Raw genomic sequence first — 20,691 nt, 5'->3', positions numbered from 1 at the left:
GGTTACTTCTCCAAGATGTTTGCAACAACCTCCCCGATGAGTTCCTTCTACAACTGTGTGTGTACCTAGAAGAAATTATGTGGTTTTGAAGGCAAAAAGTGGTCACGACTGATTTGCTTTAGATTTCAGTTTTATTTATATACTCTGGATTTTGAGAATTTTTTTAAAATAAACTATTATTACTTCTATTTTTCAAAGAATTCTTACTTTAAATTATTTGTTTCACTATTTTTTTTTCCTTTTCTCAATCTTATCTATGGTAACACATATTAAAAGATAAGTTTAGTCAGACCTTGAATAAATACTTACGGTTTGCTCTCCGCTGGTATTGTGCATCAGTGTCTGGATATAGGATTTCTACAGTAGGTGGCAGCAGAAGTATACCGTATTTCACTGCAGCAGTAATGTACAGTAACAGCACTTAGTATAATTTGTTGTACAAGATATTTTGTAGGATAAGGTGTAAAATGCAAACACACATACATACATACATGCATACATAGTGAAGAGATAAACACACACATATACTGTACATACATACATACATAGTGAACAGATACACACACACACACACACACAAAGTGAAGAGATAAAACACACACATATACATACACACATTCATACATAGTGTACAGATACACACACATACATACTGTGTGACCTGCAATGCAAATCTTAGCAGAAGAGGGTGACATCTCTTGTCAAGTAACTACACAAATTATTTCCTACCAGCAATGGGTATTTTGCTTTCGGCTAATAAAACATATTCATATGTTATATCCTTTGCAAATCAAATTGTGAGTTTTCAAGATCTCTGCTTGCAGAAATTGAATGAAAGGAATTTTCTTTCTACTCTAGTAATGGACAATCAGTCCAGTGATTACAGCTCTATAATATTACACCATACTATTAGGTTTCTCAGCCTCCGCCATAATACTGCATATTATTCTCAGGGTTGTCACGGGTTTATTCCGCTGTTTGGCCACTGGTTGATCACAGATGGTGCGCAGTAGTCAATATTTGCTTTCTGGGTTGGGCTTCACTATGGTGTGGTGTGTACATTTAGGGACAGTAACACACAGTAAATTACACCAAAACAATAATTGTAACCTGCAATGTCACCTGCTGGGAATAGAGGTTTTCGGATACGGGATAAGTGACTCATTACTGGGAGTCTAATGTCTGGGTTCCATATCAATGATGAGAAGGGGATTGCCCAAACCCAAATCTATATAAAACCTGTTACTGTCTCTTTTAGTAGATACTATTAGTCTGATCATCTTTTCTGCATTGTGCAGTTATTTTATTATTCCTTCTAGAAAGGTATGCGTATATCTGATCAATGTATGCGTAAATGCGTAAACTGGGTGTTACTAGTTTCGGGGGGAGGGTGGGGGGGGGTGTCCCAGCACAGTGTAAGGTCCCTTGCAGACAACCGTGATCAGTCCATGAATAACGGATCATGTGCTGGCCATATTTCTCGGACCGATCACAGTCCCGTGCATCATTATTACACATTGTCAGAGACTCCTTGTATCATATATCACTATGATGTTCAGAGTCCCTTCCTCTGGACCGTGGTCTGGCTGTGAAATCTGTCACAGAGGAAGTGCAGTCATATGCAAAAGGCTTAAAGGGCATCTACCCCCAGGATGAAGAACAGTATGCAAATGAGCCCAAGGGGCTCCAGGCTCCATAGGTAAGTGTTAATGGAGCCTGGAGCCCCCCAGGCTCATTTGCATACTGTCCTTCATCCTAGTGGTAGATGTCCTTTAACATTGTCCATTCAGTACTACAACAGACGGTGACACACCCATTACACACGAGGAATGATAACACCCAGTTGTCAATTTACATTATAAATTTGGGCTTAAGCGCTACCTGCACCTTGTTGTCCAATGACACTTTTCAGCATAGAAATAAACTAACCCTAAAGCTCCAACCACTATATTTGTTTCTAAAAATCTATTTATGTTAACAAATGTCCATGCTGTCTATCCTGTCTATATGCAGCCGCGCAAAGGTTACACTAAGCGTTCCGAGCATTATACATGTTGTAGAGGAAGAACGTAGAAGACACCAGCATAAGAAATAAGCTGCAAGATTCGGGCGTGTTAGCACATGACACGTGTGTCAGGATTTCCACAATTCTCTTATCGCTGCTTAGATAATACTTATATCTAATCTCATCTGGAGGAAAAAGGTCAAGAACTGCAGCAATATCCAATATCCAATAGCTGAAGTCACATCTTATCGGAGCCTTACGTCTCACATACGTCAGAGGTATTTCCAGTACATCTTAGTGGTTACATCAAAGCACAAAACAAGAGAAGGAACTTTGTAGGAGGAGCCACAGAAAGGAGGAGCCGCTATTGGCTGCTGCAGAGCACAGTCATTACATACTCCCGCCCCTGCTTATCTCTCTCCCTGCTGTGTGAAGGCCTTCCCCACTGACTTATAGGGGCAAATATACTTTTATGTGTCCCTAGTGTAGCGAGTCCCAGACATTTTAACACTACCGTATATTTCGGACTATAAAGGTGCACAAAAAATACTTTGATTTTCTCAGAAATCAAAGGTGCGCCTTATAGTCCAGTGCGCCTTATATATGAACCGTACTTACAGACCTTGAACTGTGCACAGGTCTGCCACCTGCTGGTCATTCACCCTTATAATCCGGTGCGCCTTATATGTTAACCTAGACGTTTTAGCAGGCATTTGATGGTGCGCCTTATAGTCTGAAAAATACTGTACTTTGACTTTGTTGCATCCCATCAGAACAAAGTGGTGATCTCTATAGACAAAAATTCTGATCTTTATCTCCAGGGTGCAGCTATTGCCTATGGTACAAGCTATTTTCCTAATGTGCAGGTTCTGAAGGTCTCAGCGATGTCTCTTTTACTATTCCAATTTACTGTTGTTATATTGTATATGTATGACAGTTATTTGATGCTTTTATGAGAGTAATATTGTTTACTACACTGATGTGTCTACTGTTAATATTGTGTAAAAAAATTCCAAATAAAAAAAAAAAAAAAAACACGTTTACAGCCTTTTACCACCCACACTTAGGCATCTTTGGCATCCGGAATAATATGCCGGAGCTCTTTTTATTAAAAAAATCAAACTAGATAAGAGAATCAGGAGGAAGACTGACCTGTGATAATGGCATCAACAAAAAAAGGTGAAGGAAAAATAGTCACAGCAACTTGAAGGAGATGCATTAATAAAGCACCCACAAAAATAGGGGTGGTATACACTATGGGGGTGGCGTTAATATTAGCAGACTTTTTTAAGTCCGTTTTACTGAAGTCAGGATTTCTTTCATTTGTGCTAAATGAAATAGTTCTGTACTTATAGACCTTTATCCCCAGGAGAAGGGTTAAAGTTCTGATCACTTGAGGACCTGACCCCTGGGAAACCTAGCAATGGACACAATGGCCGGCTACAAATTCTGCATTACTCCATGAAAATGCACAGGAGATCAAGGACATCCCATCCAGTAAGGCATCCCAGGAGCCGCATAGAACCCAAGGAAGTGCAGAACGAACTGTGTCCACTAAATCCCATTGAACCTCCAGGAAAGCAGCAGAACATTCGGACCTCCGAAGATCAGAAATACAGGTCTTTATCATGAGGATACTAGATAAATATCTTTAGTGATGTAAATCAATCAAATAATCGATAAACTTGGTGCAGTCTAAGGGCTCATTCACACTGGCGTTGGTTCCCACATCTGTTTTTCAGTGATTTTCACGAATGCCTGACCCATTGTTTTCTATGGGTGCTTTCACATATCAGCTGTTCTCACCGATTCATTGTCCATGGAAAAAAAAAATGTGAAAAGCGCTCTACTTTTTTCACGGATGCGGCTCATGGAAGGGAATAGAATCTATGGGTCATCAAGTAAAATCTGATGACATGTCCAACCACTCTGAATGTGTCTATAGACTTGTACTTGCAGACTGACGCCTCCTTTCTGCCTATGTATCACAGTAAACGTCACATAGAGCAGGAAGCACTGGATGAAAAAGCGCAGTAGACCGTGATTCTTCTTTCTGCTGGTAAACACAATGGGGCAGATTTACTTACCTGGTCCATTCGCAATCCAGCGGCGCGTTCTCTGCGCTGGATTCGGGTCCGGCCTGGATTTATTAAGGCAGTTCCTCCGCCGTCCACCAGGTGGCGCAGCTGCGCTGAAGAGCATCGGAACACACTGGAATACACCGAGCTGGGCTGAGTGAAGGTAAGTGCAATTTTTGCAACACATTTTTTCTTTTTTAAATGCGGCGGTTTTTCCGAATCCGTCGGGTTTTCGCTCGGCCATGCCCCCCGATTTCCGTCGCGTGCATGCCAGCGCCGATACGCCACAATCCGGTCGCGTGCACCAAAATCCCGGGCCAATTCAGGGGAAATCGGCGCAAATCGGAAATATTTGGGTAACACGTGGGGAAAACGCGAATCGGGCCCTTAGTAAATGACCCCCAATATGCACTCAGCAGAGGCCATTATAAGGTGTGGGGAACGGACTCCACTGTATGGTATCCATCCCCAACCTCCACCGTGCCTAAAGTGTGGGCGTTTCCCCAATGATGGAGGAAGTAGGAATATAAAATGTAGCAACATAATAGTCTGCCTAAAATGTTACAAATACTCTAGTTTCAATCCACTGAAGCCAGAATTCTGGCGTAACCCCAGGACAGATTAGTATTCTCCTGGCAAACATAGACTGTATCATTCGATAGAAGCTATAAAAAAAAGAGAGACTACAGGGGGAGAGAGGCGGTAATCGCAGCAATATTGGTCAAAAATGCATGTATGGACATTGCAGCCAGAAACTAAATACAGATTTTTAACGGGAGATATCCACCAATGTGTTTTAAATTCTTTTTCCCACGTCAAAAAATAAATAAAAATGACAGCCTCATACAAGACATACAAATCTGTTACGTAAGCCTGACCTTACACTTATGGAACAGAAACAATGAAGAGTTGTCCTAAAAAGTCATAGAAGCGACAAATTGTCTTACATCCACTCTCGAGAACAAAGCAAACACTGGAGTGTGACATCTGAAGTTACACTCACAAAAACATTACAGTGAACACCAGCCAGTGAATACAAATTCCCCGTAGAGCATGAAATATCTTTCCGCTGACTCAAACAATACAACTTCTATTGTGTTATGCAAACTCAGGCCTCAGACTTCCATTGTTTGCGCGGCCAGATGTAAAGAAAAGATTATTTTCTGGAAAAATACACAGACCCACGGCATAATAAAAAAAAAAAAAAAAACTTTAACGTCACACAAAGCATTTATAAATATATCTAGGTGCTGGGAGTGAGCAAACAGATACCCGGCCTTGTTCTACCGGACTACAGCACTGACAGTATCTATTAGAGAATTGACTGCATAACCAACACCTACTTTATTTTTTATTAGGTTTTATTTATCAGTCATTTTTCGGACACTTCATTTCAAGCATATGTTTCAACAGACTTTGGAGAAAACAGTCGTTTATTGAGTGTTCCTTGGCCATTATGTGAGAGGTAATCTCCATTTTCTAGCAGCTTATCTTATATCTGTAGCATCTCCCTGCAATGTGCAGTCCCCTCTGAGCTGGTGGGTAGAGACATAGCTGCTGTGACTCACTCCTCTCCCTCCTATCTGCATAGGAAACTATCCAGGATTACACGATAGGCGTTTCTCAGCACAAAATCTTCATGCACAGCTTAAAGGGGTTGTTCGGGATCACTGATATCATTTTTAGGTGGTGTAAAAATAATCAATAGCTTATACTTGCCTCTGCTTTAGCGATCCTGTCTCCTGTAACCAGTAACGAAAAAAGTACGCAATTCTGGACAACCCCTTTCATCCAGCAAAAAAAAAATTTCATTTTAAAGGTGTTGTCTAGAGGTTGAAAAACAACTGCTTTCTTCCACAAACAGCGCCACATCTGACCATGGCTTATGCCAGTATTGCAACTCAGGACCTTCCATGTCTAAGGAGCAGAGCTGCAATATTGGCACAAACCAAGGTCAGGTGTGGTGCTGTTTTTGGAAGGAAGCAGCCATGTTGTTTTAACCACCAACAACCCATTTAACAATAGAGGGGTTGAGCTGCAGTATCAAGCTCAACCACTACTAAGTGCATGGCGTGGTGCCTGGTAAACAACGAAGAAGCTGCCGATCGCTGGGGGTGACAGGAGATAGAAACCTAAAAATCTGAGGTCAGTGAAAATGACGTGTCTTTAATTTGGGAAAACTTTGGAGACTTTTTCTTGCGTGTGAATAATAACACATTAGACTGGCATCTGCTCTCTGCAGTAGTTGAACACTTTATATACATGGAGCGTGCTCTACAGTCGCACAAGCTTCCTCTCCTTCCAAGTTGAAGGCAATTAGCCGAGATTTTCCTTCCTGGATTGTCCTCCAAGGATATACTTGGACACAAAGCCGGAAGCTCTAAAGTAAATGATTTCACAAGTAGATGTACTGTAACTAAGTCTACGCATCTGGGAGAGATGAGAAACTAGTTCATGACTAAGAGAAACCATGATGTCATTTTCAGGCACAGCCTCAGCGAGTACCTGTGATATCTGCGATAAAGGACCTATAGTATCTTATCTATAACAAACAAGAAAAATCTAAACCTAAGGCCAAGGCACATAAACAGAGTTGGACTGGACCACTAGGGAAGCAGAGACTCTTCCAGCGGGCCCCCATACTGGACCCCAGAGGTCCGGGAGAGGACAACCCTATCTGCAGGTTACTAGTATGTATTTATGTAAGGAGCTCAAGGTGGTCATACACCTTAGGCAAATACTCTTTGAGCTGTATCATACACATGTAAGCTCTGTAAGCAGGGACAGATTATAGGGAGGGCTCTAGGGGCGCGTGCCCCAGGGTCCCCACCTCTGTATTGATAAGGTAGGAGACATTCAACTGTTTCTGGGAGTGATGAGCAGCGGGTACTGGCTCCGTCAGTGAAAGTGTGGGTGCCCAATTCCACCCATACTCAATCAGTGGGGACATCATCATCAACAAAAAAAAAAAAACAATATAATAAACTGCAAGATTTGAATGACTGCTGTAGCATAAAATGTTCAATACAGGATTAGAAATCAGTGATTTCCATCTGTAATGTGGAAACCAAAGTGTACACATCGGAGAACACATCGGAATGGAAAAAACAAATGTTCCTTCCAAAGTTGGTAATCTCACAGCATCCATCTCGGGATATCTCAGATGAAAAGGAAAGAACTGAAGTACTATATAGTATTCTCAGATCTGCATATCAGTGCAGAATGTGGATGTACATCAATTCAATATGTTGATGCGATTACGTTGCTTGAATTCATCTGTTTCTCTTAAAGTGTTTTTTAGACAAATAAAAATCTAATCTCGCTCACAAGAATGGAACTCAATGTAACAGAAGGTTGAGTTTTTGTCCTTTTGATTCCATCCAGGACCACCTGTTCTCATAAACTGTGGGGGTCTCAGAAATCAGATAACAAAGTTGATACAACCCGTTAAAAGAGAACCTATTGCCACCTCTGTGAATGACAACTCTTTACATCCTTTGATAGGTGTTGCTCACTTATTCCAATGCAGTTCTCTTGCCCCCAACCATCAGTTTTGGCACCAAATGTGTTAACTAGACACTCTAATACCAGGTGGGTGGTCCCAGACTGGAGAAGGACTGCCCATTTGACAGTAGGTAGCTTAATCAGCATATTAAAGTTCTGAAATGAACGCCGATTGCTTGGGGATGTAGGAGACTATAGCCACTTTTTTTTGTTAATTTTTAGCACCCCACCTTCAAAAATCTACAACTTGTTTAATTTTTCTGTGTACAGAGCTGTATGAGGACTCTATTCTGCCTTACAAATTCCAAATGCAACGAAATTGGCAAATATTTTCCATTACAGATATAACCGTTATTATATTTTGATAGATTTTGGGATGCAGTGATATGATTATGATTTTTTGATTACCTGTTTATTTTTATATCAGTTCTAGGGAAAGGGGGGTGATTTGAACCTTTAGGTTTTATTAATTTTGAATTTTTGAACTTTTTTTTACTATATTTTCAGACCCCCTAGGGTACTTTAACCGTAGGTTGTCTGATTGATCCTACCATACTACAGTTCGGCAGTATACAGGGATTTTCCAAATTATCTATTACAATGTGCAAATTGCACATTGTAATAGACGTACTGGAACAAGACAGCCTTGGACCTTTTAAAGGCTCAAGGCTGTCATGACGACAGATTGTCTCTCCCCCCCCCCCCCCCCCCCCGCGATGACTTCACAGGGAGTGACGATCGAAACAAAGATGGCGCCGACACTTTGTGAGCCCCCTTCATATTTTTTTAATGCTACATGACACATGTATACATCATGGAGCAGGGGCATAACTACAGGGGTAGCAGCCATTAGTAGGTGCTATGGGGCCCGCAGTGTCAGGGGACCCCAACATCCGACCTGACACAGTAAAGAATGGATGATGTGCACCATTATTTACATATACATTGTACATGTGCATGAGCATAGAAATGTGTGGCCATGTCTCGCCTCGTTACGCCCCTGTCATGGAGCTTTAAGGAGATAGAATAGAATTACAACTGCAATGACCCTTAGTAAAGGATCCAAATCCAAAGCATTTGAGGTGTTGGAGGTGGTAACAAGGTTCTTCCTTAATTACTACATGAACATATCCTGTGGTCTGTAGAATTTCGACTATATGCAAGTTCATACACATGAAAATAATTGTGTATGCAGAAAAGCTGCAAGTCTTCCCAGTGTCTCAAAATTCCAAGGTCCAAGTGTCGACTTAAGGAGATTTATAATAAATAACCAATTAGTCTGGCAGTGTGAATGGAACAATTTTATTTCATGGGAGGAATGCAAGAGTAGTCTAGTATTAACCTCCACGCAATATACAGTACATAGGCCTTTTACATTGATACACTAATACATATATTGTACAACAGCTTTACTAGCACAGAAATATTTTAACCTCTTGGTGAACACTCATACTACATGTGCGTTACAGAGAGGTTAAAGGGCATCTACCAGGATGAAGGACTGTATGCAAATGAGCTTGAGGGGCTCCAGGCTATATAGGTGTTAATGGAGCCTGGAGTCCCTCAAGCTCATTTGCATACAGTCTTTCATCCTGGTGGTAAATGTCCTTTAAGGCTGTATGGAGGGGGCTCAAGGCTAAGCCCACTCTGTAAAAGGCAGGTGTCTGCTGTATTATACAGCAAATACCTGCTACTAAAACTGCAATCAAAGCTGGCACGGATCAATGCCACTAACACAGCAATCTCAGAGAGGCTCCTAGGGTTGTCAATTGGCATTCACATCTGACATCTGACAGAGAGAGAGAGAAGACAGAGAAAATACCGTTCTATTGCTCCCCGAGTTCTATATTTCAGTGAAATGTGCAGTGTATGGGAGACAACATAGCAGCTGGTTTCCATCCACCAGCTCAGAGACAACTGAGGATTAGGGAGTTGAAAACTGCTAAAATGCATAATTCCCTTTATATGATGTTCAGTAATATTTTTCATCTCCGAAAGGACTATTGATTTATATTTGTTGTTCGATGGTTAGGTACATTATCATGGTTGCGTTGTGATCCTCTGGTGCCTTGACTACACCCCCAGCTTCACCAGAAGTGTCTGCGTTCTGGTAACCTCTGTGGTCAACCAGTGGCTCCAATACTGACAGAAGAGTGAATAGTCTGTACATCACTGCTGTATAACAGCCCTCTCGTGTTCTTCTCGCCTAACCATCCCCTGCCGCTTCTGTGCCGATACTTCCCTGCTCTTCCGCCAATCTTACTAGGCTTTGTATCAAATCCATATATTTGGATGAGCATTTACTATCAAGCTGCTTGTCATAAGATCATAGAGGAGCCACCGTAAGGGCGTATTTGTTGATGCTGCTTTAACTGCTTTAAAACCAATTGGGATCCACAATCCAATATTCAGAGAACAAAAATTATCTGTGCTTCACTTCAACCAAAATAAGTTTACTGAAAGAGTCTGCACGTGACATAAAAGTCAATGCTACTGTAACAAAATCTCAGTTCTGACAATCACTGCCACAAACAATTACAGAAATGGAGACGAAACTGGTTAAACCAGAACGGTGCTGGTGAAGGAAGTGCCGTGCACAACAGATCATGTCATGTCTCCACTCGCTTGATGAAAGTCAAACAAACTTCAGAAGAGGGAAACAAGGGGGAAGTTGGGGAATGGGATTGCTAAGAGACTATTCCGAAATCAAAATGAAGCAAACTTTAAGAGGAAATTTGAAGAAATTCTCATGTGACAATAAAGTAGAAGCATATAACACAGAGTGTCAAGATACTGGAGGACACAACCGTGCCCCTATGTGCTCTCATATAGATAGATGTATTATGGAGCCATAATAGGGCCCTCTGCTATTCCCATCATATTCCTCCAAATGTATAGTTTCCTGGAAAACTCCTTAAAGGATATCTTTCATCAAAATTAAGCATGGATAAACCAGGGACACTTCCTCATAGATCATCTTCTTTGTATTTGTTATTCATGGCCTCTTTCCTTCTAAAATCAACTTTTAAATTTATCTTAATGAGATGAAAAAGCTTTTGGGGTGTTTCCCTGAGCCCTTCTGTGCTGCTGATTCACATACTGTCTCACCCTCCCCCAGCTACCTCAGCAATTCCCCCTCCCTCTGCCTGAAGTAATCTCACTGCAGTAGAGGACGTTCTAGCACACAGGGGAGGGGGCAATACTCCGGCAGTGTAACAACCCGTGAAGTTACAGCACACCGGAGACCTTTTGGCTCTTTAGCATAATTTTACAAATTGATTTAAGAAGGAGGAAGGCCGTGGATAACAAATATAATTACCACAGTCACAGTGCCTGAATCTATGAGGGAGTGTCCCTGGTTTATCATGATGGATTTTATGGTATGTTTCCTAAAACCCCTTACTAATAAGTCACACGTCGGCTGCGGGTGTATGGAGGAGGCTCACGGGCATTTTGCAGAAACACCCACCAATTAACCCTGTGATCAGTGCCGGCAAAGCTGCCAACTGTGGTAAAAAAGACACCTTGGCTTAGATCGTCGTTCCCCGTGATGTCATCGGGGAGCCATGATCTGTCTCCATGACAACATTGGGCCTTTGTAAGACCCGAGGCTGTATGTTTTCTGATCATTTGTTACAATGTGTCAGTGGCATGTTGTAATAGATGATCAGTAGAATCCCCATATGCGTATGAGTATCAATCACATAACCTAGAATTAAAGTACACTAGTGGGGGCCTGAAAAATAGTTAAGAAATAAAAATTCAAATCACCCTTTCCCCAAAACGGATCTAAAAATTAACAGTAAAAATCATAAATGTTAAGTATCACCCTGTCCCAAAATGTCCGATCTATAAAAATATAATAACTGTTATCAGTTATGTAGCACACGCATGTAGGGACTTAATGATCAGTAAGGAAGATCCGGGATAAAGACTTTCCTATCCCTACTATAGAAATAGACAGCATAGGCCTCATGTCAGCCGCCTCTCCGCCCACCATCCCCTTATCCATATGTTTCATTCCACCCCGATACTGGCTCTTTGATGTTCGCCAGTGGTAAGAAACATAAACAGCTCCTAAATTTCCTTTCCTGTCATCTGGAGCTGTGGAAAGAATACACTGTACACCAGCCGTCCCCACCATCGCCGTCTCACATAAGTGCCACTGCCCCTTAATATTGTTGATCGTACTCCATAATGTAATATTTAGGGCCCGTCTTAAATCTAGAAGATCTTTCTTAATTTTAGATTAAAGGGTATCAAAAGAAAGTTTAATATAAACAGTGCAGGGTGTTTCGGGATATGCAAAAAACCCATCACATTTGCCAAAAAAATGTCTCCCCCTCCTTACTGGTTTTTGTATCAATGATCAATTTTGATGACAGTATATAATCCATACCACAAGCACACAGCAACACATTCATTATGTGATATATATATATATTTAAAACCAATTACTATTTTATGTATTTTGGTACTGATAACATCCATATGACCCAAATGGTACAGGTGGTATGATGTCTCTAGGCCCAGCATCCATATTCCCAGTAAGTTTGAATTAAGTTTTTTTAATAGAAAGTTTTTTTTATAGTGCCCTATAGGACAGTGTTGTATGTAGCAGCTGTTGTACATATGGGCGGCACGGTGGCTGAGTGGGTAGCACTTCTGCCTTGCAACGCTGGGGTTCTAATCTACCCAGGTCAACATCTGCAAAGAGTTTGTATGTTCTCTCCGTGTTTGTGTGGGTTTCCTCTGGGTCCTTCAGTTTCCTCCCACACTCCAAAACATACTGGTAGGTTGTTTAGATTGTGAGCCCCATGGGGACAGAGTCCAATTTGTCAAGCTTTGTGCAGCGCTGCGTAATCTGTGTGCGCTATATAAATAAAGAATTATTATTATTATTATAGTGTCCTACCTACAGGCAGCAGGTTATAGAGCAGGAGGAGAAGAGAAGATAATGCATAGTATCCTATCGGTAGGCAGTATGTTATAGAGCAGGAGAACATATAAAGTTTACCACTGCTAGGACTACCTCATGGACTTCATAGAAAGAGCACAGATTTAAATGGATAAATGACAAGTTTTACTACATAATGTCTCACAAAATGATTACTTCAATCCGTTCAACTCTTGCTCTATAACATGCTATCCACAGATAGGACACTATACACACACACACACACAATGTGATGAGCATTGTTCACAGCCAGTAGCCATCAGTACACACCAAGAGGAAAGCATCAAATTCTAGCAGATTCCTAGGAATAAATAAGCAAGTCGTGAAGCCCTTTAACTGTGCCAATTTACACTATATAAACATATGTCTGTGAGGGGCATCTAGAAAGGTGCCACATGGTGACAACACTTCTCCTACCCTCATCTCAAATGTAAGGCAAGATCTTTGTTCCATAGGAAGGTTTACATTGGCTAAACTCGTGTTACTAATCTGACTAATAATGATACGCAGTATGAATAGCACCACCTGCAGAAGCTGGTATACTGTTACAGTGGGTGGCACAGCTGGCACAGGAGCACCAGATACGAGTTGGCGACTGCAGAGGAGATTCCTTTTTTTACAACCTGCTGCTTCCAAGGATATATACTATGGCCTGTGGCTTTGATGTTGTGTGAATGTATGCCAAAGGCACAAACAAAAGCGTAGTCTTTACTAGCATAGTAACCTTCAAATACGCAGGTTTAACCAGTTGTGTGCACTCATCAGGGAGCTTTGTGAAGGCAATAATCTCCACCGTGAAATTACAGCTCACAACTAAGCCCTAAGGATAGTCCTTAATTCTACATATGCAAGAATTATTATTATTATTATTATTATTCTCTCCACAGTGCAGACAATTCAGTACAAAGAATATATCCAGAGATCAGTAGCCACATATCCAGTCATGGCACCCAGAGATCAGAAGCCACGTATCCAGTCATGGCACCCAGAGATCAGTAGCCACGTATCCAGTCATGACACCCAGAGATCAGTGGCCACGTATCCAGTCATGACACCCAGAGATCAGTAGCCACGTATCCAGTCATGGCACCCAGAGATCAGAAGCCACGTATCCAGTCATGACACCCAGAGATCAGTAGCCACGTATCCAGTCATGACACCCAGAGATCAGTAGCCACGTATCCAGTCATGACACCCAGAGATCAGTAGCCACGTATCCAGTCATGGCACCCAGAGATCAGAAGCCACGTATCCAGTCATGGCACCCAGAGATCAATAGCCACGTATCCAGTCATGGCACCCAGAGATCAGTAGCCACGTATCCAGTCATGGCACCCAGAGATCAATAGCCACGTATCCAGTCATGGCACCCAGAGATCAATAGCCACGTATCCAGTCATGGCACCCAGAGATCAATAGCCACGTATCCAGTCATGGCACCCAGAGATCAATAGCCACGTATCCAGTCATGGCACCCAGAGATCAATAGCCACGTATCCAGTCATGGCACCCAGAGATCAATAGCCACGTATCCAGTCATGACACCCAGAGATCAGTGGCCACGTATCCAGTCATGGCACCCAGAGATCAATAGCCACGTATCCAGTCATGGCACCCAGAGATCAATAGCCACGTATCCAGTCATGGCACCCAGAGATCAATAGCCACGTATCCAGTCATGGCACCCAGAGATCAGTAGCCACGTATCCAGTCATGGCACCCAGAGATCAGTAGCCACGTATCCAGTCATGGCACCCAGAGATCAGAAGCCACGTATCCAGTCATGGCACCTAGAGATCAGAAGCCACGTATCCAGCCATGGCACCCAGAGATCAGAAGCCACGTATCCAGCCATGGCACCCAGAGATCAGAAGCCACGTATCCAGCCATGGCACCCAGAGATCAGTAGCCACGTATCCAGTCATGGCACCCAGAGATCAGTAGCCACGTATCCAGTCATGGCACCCAGAGATCAGTAGCCACGTATCCAGTCATGGCACCCAGAGATCAGTAGCCACGTATCCAGTCATGGCACCCAGAGATCAGTAGCCACGTATCCAGTCATGGCACCCAGAGATCAGTAGCCACGTATCCAGTCATGGTACCCAGAGATCAGTAGCCACGTATCCAGTCATGGCACCCAGAGATCAGTAGCCACGTATCCAGTCATAGCACCCAGAGATCAGTAGCCACGTATCCAGTCATGACACCCAGAGATGTGACATTTAGAGATCAGTACACATATATACAGTCCTAACAATACATTAAACAGACTTCAGACACAGAGATCCTCTATAAAACTCCATGACTACTTGTATACACCACTTACATGCCAATAATAACTGGTTCATTTTTCTCGCATTTCTTTATTAACTGTTCCATTGACACTGTTATTCAGTAACAATATTTATAAGAGAAACAGAAGTGGAACAAAAAAACTTGAAATACAACAAAATATGGCTTCTAGGGGACACTAGATGAAACAAACAAAACACTCATGAAATCCCTCATATGTACTCGCAGCAGATTTACTAATCTGCTGCGATGTAAAGTAGAAGAAAAGTGGATGTGGTGTAGACAAAGCTCATGCAAAAACTGCACAAAAAACCTGTAGTGTTAATTTTACGCCATATAACTAAGCCTTTAAAGGGGCTGTCCCAAGTTTAGAAGTAGATAGGGGATTAAAGGGAGTGTGTACGTTTTCTGATGCCCCCACTAATGGCAAGGTGCCCTGCCGCTCCATTCACTGAGCACAGCGCTCGGCTATCTCCTGCATTCCCATAAAATAGAATGGAGCGACAGAGCACATGATCGTCCAGCTGCTCCATCCATTAGTGAGAACGGGATCCCCATTTTCTTGATTCCAGTGATCCCATAATCATGATGTTGGGGTCCCTGCAGAAGTACCCACACTGATTACCTGCGGATAGGTGATAACTTCTAAACTTGGGACAACCCTTTTAAGGAATCAAGCTACTGATAGGTCTTTGATTTCATGTGGATAGGCACTTGACCTTGAACAACCACCTGTATATTGGGTGTACTGATGTTGACTTTGGTCCATTTACCATGATGTGGCCCTGATCAGATGATGGGATGTGCTGTCCAGAGTTAGATACCACAATCCTAGGCCACAAATACCAGTCCCAGGCTCAGAGTGGCTGGCTGTTGTGGCCTTAGGCACGCGATGGTCACAGTGCTTGGTATAGGGCAGTGGTGGCGAACCTATGGCACGGGTGCAAGAGGTGGCACTCAGAACCCTTTCTGTGGGCACCCGGGCCATCGCTCCAGCACTCCAGACAGAACTCAAAGAATTTTCCTGCAGTTCCAAACAACTTAAAAGATGCTGCTTTCCATCATATTTTAAAGTGATACGTACTTGGCTACATAGGGCTGTAGGAAGAGGGGAATGTGTAGACAGGGCCGAATTATCTTTGGAGGACCTCCTACTGGCCCCATGATTCTCTGTGTACAGAGGGACACTGGAAAGAAGCTACAATGATGCAAATTACATCTTTTTTCTAATATGTTGGTGTCCTCAGGAGGCCTGTATGATTGAACATTGTTGAAGAACAGGGAGCAATAAGTTATTGCTTTACTTTTGGTTGGCAACTTGCGATACACGAGGGGGCTTGGGGGTTTCAGTTTGGGCACTCGGTCCCTAAAAGGTTCGCCATCACTGGTATAGGGGAACAGAGGCCTTGTCCAGAGCCTCATGGAATAGGTTTCTCCTGATGCCTTAAACATAAGCAGACTTCAGGTGCTCAGAGGTAGCTGGTTGGAGCAGCTCCGCAGGAAGGTGGTTGCTCACAGCCTGGTAAAGTATCTTCAGGCTGGGCTGGTTGTGTAGGAACAGGGTTCTGATTTTGTTCTAGGCTTAGTACCCTGACTGCCCAAGTTGTCAGGAAGCTTCTGCAATACTCTGACCATGTGCCCCCAACCACAAGTCAGGTGGGGGGCACATAAACTCCTAGTCAGGTGACAGCACTGTCCTACCAGTGTCCTTTACAATAAGACAAAGGATATCATTGGTTAAGGACAATCAACATCTTAACTCTTAACATTTTAAATCGACATCTTAACTCTTTTAGCTGCAATTACAAAGTTTACCAGGGCAGTAGCCTCTGAGTGAGTTGCGCAGGCTCCTGACAAGAAGAGGGACTATTTCGCAACAACTACCGAGAATATGCACCGGCAGGGTTGTTGCAAATGCTTGGGGACATTTTCTAGCCATTGAAATAACAGCTAGCAGAAGTCCCCAAACTACATTCATGTTATATTGATGACCTAAAAAAAAGGATTTACCATTGATATTGTAAACCTGTGCAGTAGGACCATGTCACTACATCGGTGTCACTCTCCTCGCATGCCATGTCCAGCCTGCCGTAACCAATATCAAACACACAAAAATCCAGGAATTCATTATAACAATAGAAACCTTGTTAGCAATGAAAAATACTCAAAACAGGAAGAGCCGAGAACATAGGAGTCTTTCTACAGGATTTTCCATTGCACTTTACACAACATGGGTCGTACAAGAATCAAGCAAACATACAGCACGTTATATCATCGGGGACATGGAATAGTAAAGTAGTTACAAGAATGTGACACATTGATCCGGAGCCTGAGGATCGTCACAAAGTGACTAGTGTGTTATATGTCACCATTTACAGATGACAACATTACGCACCGCAAAGACAGGAAGCAAAAAGTAGAAGTGACACTTCACCATAACATCCATCAAGTCATACAGACTCTCAAGGATACAAACTTCATAACCCTCACCATCTGACTTGTGTTGTAGGGAAGATAGAAAAATGTGCAGCAAATGCTAAAGTTTTCCATGACTTTGAAGTAAGCATTGACTGTGAATGAAGCGTGTCAAAGTGGCCTGAGGGTGCTTTCAGGTGAAGGTGTCCATATTGCATCTGCAAAAACCTGTGTTCCATTCATATGAAGTTCTGTGTGGGGTCCATGGGTACAATTTCTTACTATTATATGACAAACATTTTTCTTGACCTCCAATATAAAGTAGGCTGTGCTGTATAGTCTGTAGGACACACGGACGCTTCTGTACAGAGAATCTACTCTGGTCCCAGACCTGATCTTCTACCCAAGATAAACTCTTCCGGGACTGTACTGTACTATACAAGCCAGCAATGGAAAATGTAACCGTGTACAGATCATGCAGACACAAGCCAGACCCAGGAAGACAACATCACACAGGGCAAAGGGGTCATACAGAAACTGCTGAACCCCAACAGCACACCATACCCTCCCCGATCCTGCGATCAGATAGGTCTGCTTCACCTCTACCACACTGCAGCCAGTGGGGGCGACTATTCAGGAATTTATTACCCCATGCGGTCAAGATTCATCCCACTTGTTACTTACTACTATTCACCTTGTTTATTCATTTTTCTACCTACCCCCTCTCTGATCGTCCGTCTCCTCCATACTGACCCTCTCTCTGATCGTCCATACTGACCCTCTCTCTGATCGTCCGCCTCCTCCATACTGACCCTCTCTCTGATCGTCCGTCTCCTCCATACTGACCCTCTCTCTGATCGTCTGCCTCCTCCATACTGACCCTCTCTCTGATCGTCTGCCTCCTCCATACTGACCCTCTCTCTGATCGTCTGCCTCCTCCATACTGACCCTCTCTCTGATCGTCTGCCTCCTCCATACTGACCCTCTCTCTGATCATCCATCTCCTCCATACTGACCCTCTCTCTGATCATCCATCTCCTCCATACTGACCCTCTCTCTGATCGTCCGTCTCCTCCATACTGACCCTCTCTCTGATCGTCCGCCTCCTCCATACTGACCCCCTCTCTGATCGTCCGCCTCCTCCATACTGACCCCCTCTCTGATCGTCCGCCTCCTCCATACTGACCCCCTCTCTGATCGTCCGTCTCCTCCATACTGACCCCCTCTCTGATCGTCCGCCTCCTCCATACTGACCCTCTCTCTGATCGTCCGCCTCCTCCATACTGACCCTCTCTCTGATCGTCCGCCTCCTCCATACTGACCCTCTCTCTGATCGTCCGCCTCCTCCATACTGACCCTCTCTCTGATCGTCCGCCTCCTCCATACTGACTCCCTCTCTCTGATCGTCCGCCTCCTCCATACTGACTCCCTCTCTCTGATCGTCCGTCTCCTCCATACTGACTCCCTCTCTGATCGTCCGTCTCCTCCATACTGACCCTCTCTCTGATCGTCCGTCTCCTCCATACTGACCCTCTCTCTGATCGTCTGCCTCCTCCATACTGACCCTCTCTCTGATCATCCATCTCCTCCATACTGACCCTCTCTCTGATCATCCATCTCCTCCATACTGACCCTCTCTCTGATCGTCCGTCTCCTCCATACTGACCCCCTCTCTGATCGTCCGCCTCCTCCATACTGACCCCCTCTCTGATCGTCCGCCTCCTCCATACTGACCCCCTCTCTGATCGTCCGCCTCCTCCATACTGACCCCCTCTCTGATCGTCCGCCTCCTCCATACTGACCCCCTCTCTGATCGTCCGTCTCCTCCATACTGACCCTCTCTCTGATCGTCCGCCTCCTCCATACTGACCCTCTCTCTGATCGTCCGCCTCCTCCATACTGACCCTCTCTCTGATCGTCCGCCTCCTCCATACTGACCCTCTCTCTGATCGTCCGCCTCCTCCATACTGACCCTCTCTCTGATCGTCCGCCTCCTCCATACTGACTCCCTCTCTCTGATCGTCCGCCTCCTCCATACTGACTCCCTCTCTCTGATCGTCCGTCTCCTCCATACTGACTCCCTCTCTGATCGTCCGCCTCCTCCATACTGACCCTCTCTCTGATCGTCCGTCTCCTCCATACTGACCCTCTCTCTGATCGTCCGCCTCCTCCATACTGACCCTCTCTCTGATCGTCCGCCTCCTCCATACTGACTCCCTCTCTCTGATCGTCCGCCTCCTCCATACTGACTCCCTCTCTCTGATCGTCCGCCTCCTCCATACTGACTCCCTCTCTCTGATCGTCCGTCTCCTCCATACTGACCCTCTCTCTGATCGTCCGTCTCCTCCATACTGACCCCCTCTCTGATCGTCCGCCTCCTCCATACTGACTCCCTCTCTCTGATCGTCCGCCTCCTCCATACTGACTCCCTCTCTCTGATCGTCCGTCTCCTCCATACTGACCCTCTCTCTGATCGTCTTTCTCCTCCATACTGACCCCCTCTCTGATCATCCGTCTCCTCCATACTGACTCCCTCTCTGATCGTCCGTCTCCTCCATACTGACCCTCTCTCTGATCGTCCGTCTCCTCCATACTGACCCTCTCTCTGATCGTCCGTCTCCTCCATACTGACCCTCTCTCTGATCGTCCGTCTCCTCCATACTGACCCTCTCTCTGATCGTCCGTCTCCTCCATACTGACCCTCTCTCTGATCGTCCGTCTCCTCCATACTGACCCCCTCTCTGATCGTCCGTCTCCTCCATACTCTCCCCTGGGACTCTTCTTCACTACTCCTCCCTGCACACCTGATCCTACACTTCCCCCTCTTCTGATCCCTCTCCCGTCACTTTCTGTCTATATTCTCTCCTTGCTTGCAGCCTGCCATCACCTGCACCGGTCCCTCCCGTCTCCTGTCCCGGCACCGCACTGTGTGAACACGTCTGTAGTTTGCTGGATGTCTCCGGTCTCTTACCTGCTGTGTCAGGTGTCGGGGTCCAGTCCTTGTCGGGGGACCCCGGGGTGACGGCGCTTCCTTATTCCGCTGTGTGTGAGCAGTGTCCGGGCTGAGCCCTCCTCCTCCTCCCGCCGCCGCCGCCGGCTGCACCTCCTCCTCCTCCCCCGGCACCTCCCCGTGTCCCGGGCCGCTCACCCGCTGTACAGCGCCCCCCGGTGTCTGCCCCTCGCTGCTGCCTCTGATACCGCAGTGTAATGATCCCGTCACCTCTTTCTTTATACTGTACAAACTATTACAAACTCTATTTCCTCATATGTGTTTCCTAGAAACTTACCTCCCCTCCTCCCTTCTCCTCCCTCCTCCTACTTTACTTTCTCACCGTCCTTCCTCATTCCCCTGTAACCACCTTGTGCTACCTGAGGAAGGCGCCACATAAGTGATAGTACCCTCCAGACTGTGTCCTCCAGGTGTGAACAGTGACTAC

General features: G+C 44.6%; 1 protein-coding gene across 2 annotated transcripts in view; it reads right to left on the bottom strand.

Annotated features, from left to right (window-relative positions):
* The window catches only part of PRKCD (protein kinase C delta), a 43,921-nt gene extending 23,516 nt beyond the window's left edge, over window positions 1-20,405 (bottom strand). For both annotated transcript variants that reach the window (XM_072129097.1, XM_072129098.1), the window contains exon 1: window positions 20,226-20,405. The gene's annotated coding sequence lies outside the window, so the exon portion shown is untranslated. The remainder of the gene's footprint in view (window positions 1-20,225) is intronic.
* Window positions 20,406-20,691: the final 286 nt, after the last annotated feature.

Source organism: Engystomops pustulosus, chromosome 10 (assembly GCF_040894005.1).
Source record: "Engystomops pustulosus chromosome 10, aEngPut4.maternal, whole genome shotgun sequence".
NCBI classification, from domain to species: Eukaryota; Metazoa; Chordata; class Amphibia; order Anura; family Leptodactylidae; genus Engystomops; species Engystomops pustulosus.
The sequence above is the reverse complement of the archived record's forward strand: the minus strand, read 5'-3'. Positions and strand labels throughout refer to the sequence as shown.